We start from the raw sequence: 10,195 nt of genomic DNA, 5'->3' as shown, positions 1-10,195 counted from the left end.
TTTTAGCATAATGTAGACAATTAAAGCAACTCGTGTAGTGTACATAATAAATGATTTTTTCTTTCTTTGTCAAGATTAGTGCATCATAACTTAGCCTTACATGTTAGTATAAGATATATTATCAAGGAAGAATATTCGAAAACCAGCATCTAGTAGAAAGACTGGTTTATCCGGGTGAGGTGGGTGCTTAACACCTTCCCACCCTCGTAACCTGACTACTTACCCTGAATCTCTGACCAGACCATATGGAATCACGTAGCCCTTTTCGTTAACCCCGGATGGGGCTACACCCATTGGGTCCTAGGCCCTAATCCTAGGTGGTGACTCCATTCCTTTATAAAGCATGATCCCAATCCCCATGATGATATATCAGAATGATACGTCGTTATTCATCGAAGCCAATTCTTGTCGCCAAGAGGCTGAGGAACCCTCATCCTGAGAACCACGGTACTTACAATAAGCCAAAGTTTACCACACGGTAAAAATTACAGATGAAAAGAAACTTCATTTTACAATGGAGTAAAAACAACTCCTACTAACCAACTACATCCCATGATGCACCTAAGCCCATGCTTATGACATGTCTTTCAAAACACAAGGGCGAAGACCTTAGGTTACGGGATCTATAACCATATCATCTGTACCAATATGCCCCACTGTAATGTCACCTTTCTTTAATGTCTCTTTTATGGTCAAATACTTGACCTCCATGTGTATAGACCCTCTAAGTTCTTTATTATTATTTATAAACAACACAATAGAGTTGTTATCACTATATATCTGGATGGGTCTATCCACAAAATCTAAAATGGTCAACTACTTTATGAGATTCTTTAGTCAAATAGCCTGAATAGCAACCCTATAGTCAAAATGGTTACCAATGTCTGTTTTGTACTGTTCCATGATACTGTCCTTCCTGCCATCAGGAAAACATAACCAAACGTGGACCTCCTATCATCCTCACAGCCAACAAGGTCGGAATCTGTATGACCCACTAGCTTGAGTTCAGGAACATGTCTTTATGTTGCATATAATCTTTTATCCCCTTCGAGTACCTCAATACTTTCTTGGCAGCAACCCAGTGGCTAAGACCAGGACCTTACTGATATCTGCTAAGAAGACCCGTCACAAAGGCAATATCCGGTCTGGTACAATCCTGAGCATCCATGATACTACCTAGTGCACTAGCATAAGGCACCTCATTATTTCATCCTTCTCGGCTTCATTTTTCAGACATTGTATCGAGCTCAGTTTGTCACCCCTAAGAACAAGAACATTCCCAAATTTTAATCCAGCATACTGAACCTCTCCTGAATACGATCAACATAAGCTCTCTGAGAAAAACTTAGTAAACGGCGAGAACGATCCCTATAGATCTCAAAGGACAAAAGAAACCTCACCAAAGTCCTTCATGTCAAATTCCCTAGATAATAGTTGTTTTCAGTTATGCAACATTCCTAGGCCACTGCTAGCAAGCAGGATATCATCCACATAAAATATGAGGATGCAGAATTTGCTCCCACTGATCTTGTGATATATACACTAATTCACTTTATTTTTCACAAAATCGAATGAAGTCACGACACTGTCGAACTTCAAATACCACTGCCTGGAAGCTTGCTTAAGACTATAAATAGACTTCTTGAGTCAACACAAGATGGTTTAAACCATCCACCATAAAACCCTCAGGTTTAAATCAACAAGCTCCCAAACAACATTATGTTTCATCTATTGCACCCTATCTCTCATCACATCTAACCACAAATCTAATTGAGAACTATAAACAAAGCTCGAATAAGTAACTGGATTAACCACATAACCTATGTCATAGTCATGTTCTCCCAGATAGACCTCATAGATAGATGGTGTTTCTGAATTTTCCTCCCTGATGGATTTTCGTAATGGTGCTACCACTGCATCACCTTAAATCTGAGGAATCTCAGTTGGAACTGCATTAATGATAGGATCCTCAACCGCATCCTGATTAAGAGGAATCTCATTAGGTACTACATGAATGTCAAAGACCATATCAATATCAGGCTCCTGAACTCCAGCAGGTGTAACCAATGACGTAGTATGCCCCACATCCGTCTGAATAGGTAAAAGAATAGATACTGATGTACCAACCATGTCACTATCTTGAACAGTCTAAGAACAATCATTCTTTTTTGTCACATCAAATTCCAGAAACTTCGCTGTCTATAAGTCCATAATTCTAGTGTCTCGCAAGGATTATAAAATTTATATCCATTCGAATGATCTGGGTAATTAACAAAATAGTAACGAGTAGTCCTGGGATCCAACTGGTTCAAAGTTGGATAATATAGTTTTACTTCTGCAGGGCACCCCCAAACTCTAAGATGGTTTAAACTGGGTTTAGCAGCTACATGGTTAAGGATATGAAGAGTAATTTTTAAAACCTCTCCCATAAGAACTTAGGTAAATTTGTCTTACTAACCATACTCCTCACCAGTGCGGTTATGCCTTTCGACGACACCATTTTCCTCAGGACTTTCTGGCATAGTAAACTGACCAACTATCCTAGAGTCCTCTAGGTATTTGGCGAACAGGCCTTTAAGCTATCCAACATCGCCATGTCTACCATAATACTCACCCCCATGATAGGATCTAACAATTTTAATAACTTTTCCCAGCTATTTCTCAACTTCAGTCCTAAAAATCTTGAACTTGTCAAGAGATTCAGACTTTTCTTTAATTAAGAACAGATAGCCATATCGGGAATAGTCGTCTGTAAAAGTGATGAAACAAAAAAAATTCTACACAATGTGGCTGAATGGGGACCACTAATGTCAGTATAAATGACCTCCAACAGGTCAAAACTACGGATTATAGTTTTCTTCTTTATCTTGGTCATCTTTCCCTTACAACAGTCTACACAAGTTTCAAGATCACTTTCGAGAGTAGATAGGATGTCAGACTTTATCAGCATTTCCACTCTTGCCTTGGAAATATGACCTAGCCTCTTGTGCCATAATGTGAAAGATCGTTCTTCAAGTAAGAATCTTTTGAAAACAATGTTTTCAACTTTATAGGAGGCATAGATATCATTGGGAGATAAACACAGTCTATATAATCCATTGGACATAATGCAGGAACCAACTTTACTTGAATTAAAAAATAAATTCACCATACTGTTCTTTATTTCAAAATGGTAACTACCAATGTCCAACACTGAAATCGAAATTAAATTTCGCCTGAAGGACAGTACATAGAAAATGTTCTTTAAAGTCAAATTAAAACTAGAAACTAGTAATAAAATGATATCTCCCATGAACTCTACATCAATATATCCATCGTTCTCTACGACATGCCTTGATTCATCCTGATTTGGCCTCCTTAGGTTTATGAATCCCTGTATGGTAAAAGCAACTTAGTTAGTCGCCCCAAGGTAAAAGCAACATAGTTAGTTGCCTCGCCATCTAGCCTCCAAGAATTGGATGAATCTTCTGATAGATTGGATTCACAAACAAAAGCCAAAGAATCCTTACCTGATGGCTTGGGTTTTGATAACCAAGTCTTATATTTGTTGCAGTCCTTCTTTATGTGACCTTTCTTCTTGCAAAAGAAGCAGCGATCACTCTCTTTCTTAAAAGAGTCTTTCTTGGGTCCCAAATTGTTAATCTGGTCGTACTCTTTATTGATAGACTTATGAGTATGGTTTTTAGACTTTTTCACTCTTATGGGATGTGGAAGTAAAAGGGGCAGTGTGGACTTTATCTTTCTTTAGTTTCTCTTCCTCGGATACAACCCTAGAAATAAGGTCATTAATACTCCAGACATCATCCTGGGAAAAGTAGTCGGTTTTGATGATGTTAAACTCAGAAGGTAGGGTATTAAAAACTTGATGAACAATCAAGACATCCGGAAGAACAATATTCAAGGCTTTGATTTTGGTTTGATAATCAATCATCCAAACAATATAATCCCTAACACCTCCAAAACCATGATATTCCATATTAAATAGCCCTTGTAGAAGTCTCCCAATCTCAGCATTTGATGAAACTTGGTATCTCTTGAAAATTACATCCAACAACTCCCTGACAGTACATTTATCAAGCATACCACTTTTAAGGTGTTCTGGTATTGACCTCTTTATAGACAGTACAGCTAAGCGATTATTCTTTTTCCATACAGAATGCACAGATTTTTCATCGTCAGTACTATCAGCTGATAGGTCCATTGATTTATCTATAACAAGGGACGTATGCACATCTGTCATCTCCATGGCAAACATAATGCTCTCTTTCCACTTCTTAAAATTTGACCCAATAAAAATCTCAATAGTGACAATATTATTGTTAGACAGAAAAGGTGACTAAAAATTTAAACAATGAACAGTACAATAATCAACATGATGCAAGTATAGCTTAGAACCTCATAAGCAAATGAGAATTTTACACACATCATTGTGAAAACACCTTTGGGATGAATTCCCAACATGCAATTGTAAAAATCTTTACATACTAGTGGCCATGGGAATGCAACTCAATTTTCAAAATCCACCACCTTTGGGTGTGTAGAATTCTAGGGTCAGCCTATTCACATGCATACTGTATATATACCCCTTCAAGTACTAATACATGATCACCACCTTTGGGTATATGACCATACATCAGAGTTGAAGGACATCCCACAACTGTATGAGACCGGTGTTTCACAAATCCAATAAAAAAGGTCGCTTTGGCAACTATATCCTGTCGAACCCATGGAACCCTCTCTTGAGATTTTCAAAAATTACTTACATCCTTAAACAATTTGTGTTATTTTACAACTTATGACAAGGGGTTTAATGTCTCAAAATTAATACAAATATACCAGCAGTACTATTCATCAAAGTAGGTATTCCAGCAAGTCAGAAAATTAGTTCGGTTCCCAATAGAACGAACCGATAAATTCCAGAAAAGGATATGCATTAAAAGAATACCAAAAATATTTAAAATATGTATATCTGATAAAAACAGATGGTACCACTGCGTAGAGCACAAAAAAACATAGTCAAGGTAAAAAACGGAACCCCAAACGGAGTCTCGTAGCTCCCAGAAAAGCCGATCAAAGATGTAGCCAAAAAGGCGATATTGGGTTGACCAGTACTGTTTGGTCCAACCAAACAATTTTGGTTCAATTGCATTGGCTCAGTCCAGCCCGGTTCAATTAGGTACGGTTTACTGGTTCACTTAGGGACCGGCCGAAACATACTGGATCAGGGCTGGTCGGGCCAAGGTTAGGCCTGGTTCTGGGCCGATTTTTTATGGCTCACTAGACCCGGTTCGGTTCATTATGGGTTACCCAGAATCGGTCTGGTTCACTGACGGTTCAACTCAACTGTTCAACCTCCGGCCCAATCGGGTTTGGGTCAACCCAAAATCCGGGTCGGGTTTTTAGACCGATAAATAGGTGGACCCGACCCAATCGGCGCACGTTAGCACTGCTTTACAGCTGTGCCTGACGCACGATAGAAAATTCCTTTTTTTTTTTAAACCTAAACGGCGAGTGAGATCACCCGCCGTTGACGGAGGCGCGTGAGGGCGCCTTCAGTGGCGGCCGGCGGCGATCCACCCACCAAAATTTTTGAAACTTCATGCTCTATCCGTCTATGTCCTCTGTTTCGACTTTCACCGGCTAAAAAAATGGCAGTAAGCCTGTGTCCATATGGATTTTTTCAAAACTAGAAAAAACCCTAAAAACCTTGAATCAAACCGAAAAAATTTCGATTCCCTTAGCATGATCTATTATTTTGAACCCATATAGGTTCAAGAACGGATCTATGGAGGTTCTAATACCACATGTTATATTAAATCAATCCGAATAGGGACAAAATCCCAAAAGCCAGGATCTCCATAGGGCATTCAAGAACACAACCAAATAAATAATAGAAAACAAGGATAGAACCACCAACCTTGATTCGCATCCATAGTGACGATGATTGCAGCGGAAAATAAAGACCAAAGATCTAGGTGCTTCCCCTCTATTCCCAAAGTAACTGGCTTGATGAGAATACCGAATGCGCATGGACGATGAACACTGAATCCCTCCCTCTCTTTCAAGAATGCACTCCTCAATAGCAATTGAGAATAATAAGTTGTCATGGGTAGAGGGGGGACCTAGCTCTTTTTATATAGTAATTCTTATAGGGTCTGACTCATCACAGTTCTAATAGGAATCTATCTGCCCACACTAAAGCCAGTCCACATAGGATTCCTAATATAACTCAATGACCCCCTTAATTAGACCAATACCATAATTAGCCTGAGTTTTACTTTATTTAATATTAGTCCATAATAGAGAATATGAAATTATATTCCATATATAATTCTAACACTTCTCACTTCACTCAAAATTAACCCTTCAACCTCAAAAGAAAAAATAGCAGCAAATTAACTGAAGGGGTTCCAACTTTGGGTATAAATATGTAATTAAGATTTCCCCAACCCAACCGCGCCCGCCCCCCCCCCCCCCCCCGGTCAATTCAAAATTATGAGTAGAAACCACAAAGTGAAACAGAGCAAGTGCAAACTCTAGGCAAAAGGAGAAAGCTAAACAGTTACTCTTGGGTAAAGGATGACAAGAACAACAACTCTCACAATTCTCACTTTTTTTTTTTTGGGTGGGAGGATTTTAAGAGTGAATTGACCATGGTTGTTGTAGAGTTTTGGATTTTTTTTTATTTTTTATTTTATTTTTGTTTTTGAGTTGGGGTGTGTGCATTTCCCTTAATGGGGTGGGGGGGTTGATGATAGTAGTTGCAGATTCCCGAGGGTGGTCATATGTTAATATAATATTTGGTAGGAGGGAGAGAGAAAAGTGAGAGAGAATGAGAGATGAGGTTCATAAGTGGGAGTCATGGAGTGTGGAAGAAGTGGGGGATTGAATTCAAAGACAACATTCATTGTTGAATGAAAGAAGAAAGGAAGAGGGAGGAGATGGTGGGGACAGGAGGATAGGAGAGAAAAACTGCCACAGCTTGTATTTGAACAGCAGCAATCTCCATGGTTTAATTGATTGTGGGAATTATTGAAGCTAGGTTCGGTTGATATTTATATGGTTTAATTTCTTAAAATGGAAAATTGTTATAGTTATCGATCTCTGCTTCTTTTGTAATTTTTTCCTTATGTATCTGTGTGACTGTGACTACTAGCTAATATATTTAGTCCAATTCGATGGCTACGGTAATTTTTTCCTTGTGTATCTGAGTAATTTATATGAACTTCTAGCATTTAAATATGATCAGTTCAAGTCCTTTGTTCATGTATGCCTTGGGTAAGAAGAGTTTAAAACTTTGAAGTCAGAATTACTCACTTCCTTATGTGAAATGATTCAAAATCAATTTGAGCCTTGAGTAGATCAAACATTCCTATTTTCTCTGTTTTTTCCGTTTCTGTTCTGCCCTAAAGACACCAGCGGTACTCTTTTGCTGGACATTTATCTCTATTTCTTCTGTCTTTCTCTCTCAAACTTGGGTTGAAGGTAGCCCTTCCATGGGCGACCAAAGCCCTGGAACCTCAACCCTTAAGCATTGTACCGTTGGGACTTGTGAGAACTAGGCTTTGCATCACTGTCTTTTTTGTTTTTGATCCAAGACAGAGTATAAATGCCAGGGTTCAAAATTACAGAACACATGTAGTAACAGATCAAGGTATAGATAGAAATACCTAAATGTCATACTAGAAATTGCCTTGTGAACAAAACCAGAGACGAAGCAAAAGGAAATGAGATTACCTTCCAGAGGTTCAGAGAGATGAGAGCTTCGGAGCTTCTCAAAGAGACAACCACCACCGTTTGCTCAAAGCTTTGCAGCTTTTCAGAGAGACTGAACCAGCACTAGGTCGAGACGTTAGAAATACCTAGATCTCATACTAGAAATTGCCTTGTGAGCAAAACCAGAGAAGAGGAAGAAGGATATGAGAGTACCTTCGTTCGGAGAGATGAGAGCTTCGGAGCTTCTCAAAGAGACAACCACCACCACTTGCTTAGAGCTTTGAAGCCTTCTCAGAGAGACTGAACCAGCACCAGAGACGTTAGGGCTTTTGATGTTCTCAAACGCTTTGAAAGATTCTCCAACGCTTTCAATCGACAAAACAATGCACAATGCCTCCAAGGCTCGAAGTCTATTATTCTCGGGTTTTGAATCTACTTGCGTTTTTTGTCGGAAAATAAAAATTGCAATCTTACCTCAAAAGTGAAATTTATTCTCCATGGGAAAAACAATTCCCTAGCAACCAAACACCTAAAATTATAACCCTTGGGAAAAAAGTTTCACTTTATATAAAAAATTTACATTCCCCTTGCAACCAAACAAAGCCTTAGGTAATGTGATCCATGACGGAACAAAACGTCCATGCATGAGCCAAGATTAGGGGCGTTAATTGGTCGGTTCGGGCTGCTTTTAGCCTGGGCTGAATCGGTTTCGGTGTGGTAATTAAGGTTGAATCCTAAAACCAAATCAATAAGGAAAGCTTCGGTTTCAATTACTTTCGATCGGTTTGGTTTTGTTTTAGGTTCTTATCAGTTTATTATCAAACTGGTTTGGGTTCGGTTTGACATATATGTATGCAAAATTATGGGAGAAAATACATTTTTCTTAATGAGTTTCTGGCTGGTATCAAGTTATATCGATTTGATTTCATCAATCCGATTTTTTTACACGATTTCAAGTTAAGTCGGCTTCGGTTTGATTTATTTGGTTTTAGATGTGCACTACCCAGCCCGCCCAAAGCCGATCCTTATTGGTTCAAACTGGTTTCACCAGTTCTGATTAGATTTTGACACCCAATTCACATTGATGGATCCCTCCCCTTGGAGGAGTGGGGGGAGGGGAGAATCCTGTGCAGTACTGCATCGTGTGGCGACTGCAAAGGCCATGTGCACCATGTGGGGCTCGTCATGTGGGGCTCGTTGTGCCACATGGCCTCTACTGCGCCGCACGATGCAGTACTACACCGTGCAGTAACAAGAGAGGATAACGATTGGGGGGGGGGGGGAGGGGGAAATGCCTAGATAATAAATCTGCCCGTTTTAACCATTTGGGCTTAGGAAACGTCTTGATCAAGGAAAAAGGATAACAATACAATGAAACGGCTCCTTAACACAAAAATGGAAATGCGTAGACCATCTCCACAGAAAGTTACATGTAAAGGTAGCTAGCCCAAGTAAACAAATAAGATAAGTAGCTAGCTAAGTAACTGAACTATCTGCTCCACACTTCACACACTTCACAGAGAAAGAAAGAAAGTACTCTTAAGGACACGACAACAGCAACAAAACCACAAACTCGGAATGAAGGAAGGAAAGGAAACGTAAAGACTGTTATGACTGAAGGGTGACAATACCATACGATCCATGTCTCTATTTATAGTATGGATCATCACTGCTTGGTGCAGTCACGAAGGTCGTGCTTGGCGCGATGGTCAAGTGTTCACTTGCTGAAAACTTGGTTTCAAGTCCTAGAAACAGTCTCTTTAGAAACAGGGGCTGCATACATGTGATCTTCCCCAAACCCTGCTAAACGCGGGAGCCTTGCATTAGGTACGACCTTTTTTTGCTTGGTGCAGTCACGGATCTCGAAGAAGGAGCGATTCTTGACGGCGATGTCATAGAAATGAATGGACTTGAGGTTGGCGAAATTTTTGGGAAGAGAAATGAGATTCACCGTTTCATCGGAACGGTGGTACTGTATCAGATCGTTTAGTAGTTGTCCGCTGTTGTTGTAGCGTTTCCAATCAAGCGCCACCAGATGCTCCTCCAGTTCTTCGTGTGATTTGATCACTTGGTTAGTTGGTGCATACACTAAGGACCGGAGACGGGCACCCGGTGCAGTCTCCATCCCTGGTTGACCCATCGTGTCTTTAAACTCAAACGCCTCTCTTGTTGGGTTTGTCACCAACTGAACCACACCCTTTTTGTTGAACAACCAAACACCCGACATTAATGGCCGGTGTTGCTTCACTGATCACTCCCACAGATAAAAAGGTAACAGAAGTGAAGGAAATAGGAAGGTCAGGAGAGGTGAGGTTAATTTGAAGGGTAAGGCCGAGGTGTTGTGTGTAGCTCCAAATGATGTCACTTAACTAATTAAGACAGATGTACTTGAGAATGAGATCTTGAAGTGTAATTGAAAAATTCGGGATGATGACAAAGTTGGCTGAGGTGTACCAATGGGCACTCTTCTTTATAACTT

Source organism: Telopea speciosissima, chromosome 1 (assembly GCF_018873765.1).
Source record: "Telopea speciosissima isolate NSW1024214 ecotype Mountain lineage chromosome 1, Tspe_v1, whole genome shotgun sequence".
Classification (NCBI taxonomy): Eukaryota; Viridiplantae; Streptophyta; class Magnoliopsida; order Proteales; family Proteaceae; genus Telopea; species Telopea speciosissima.
Note: the sequence above shows the minus strand (reverse complement) of the source record.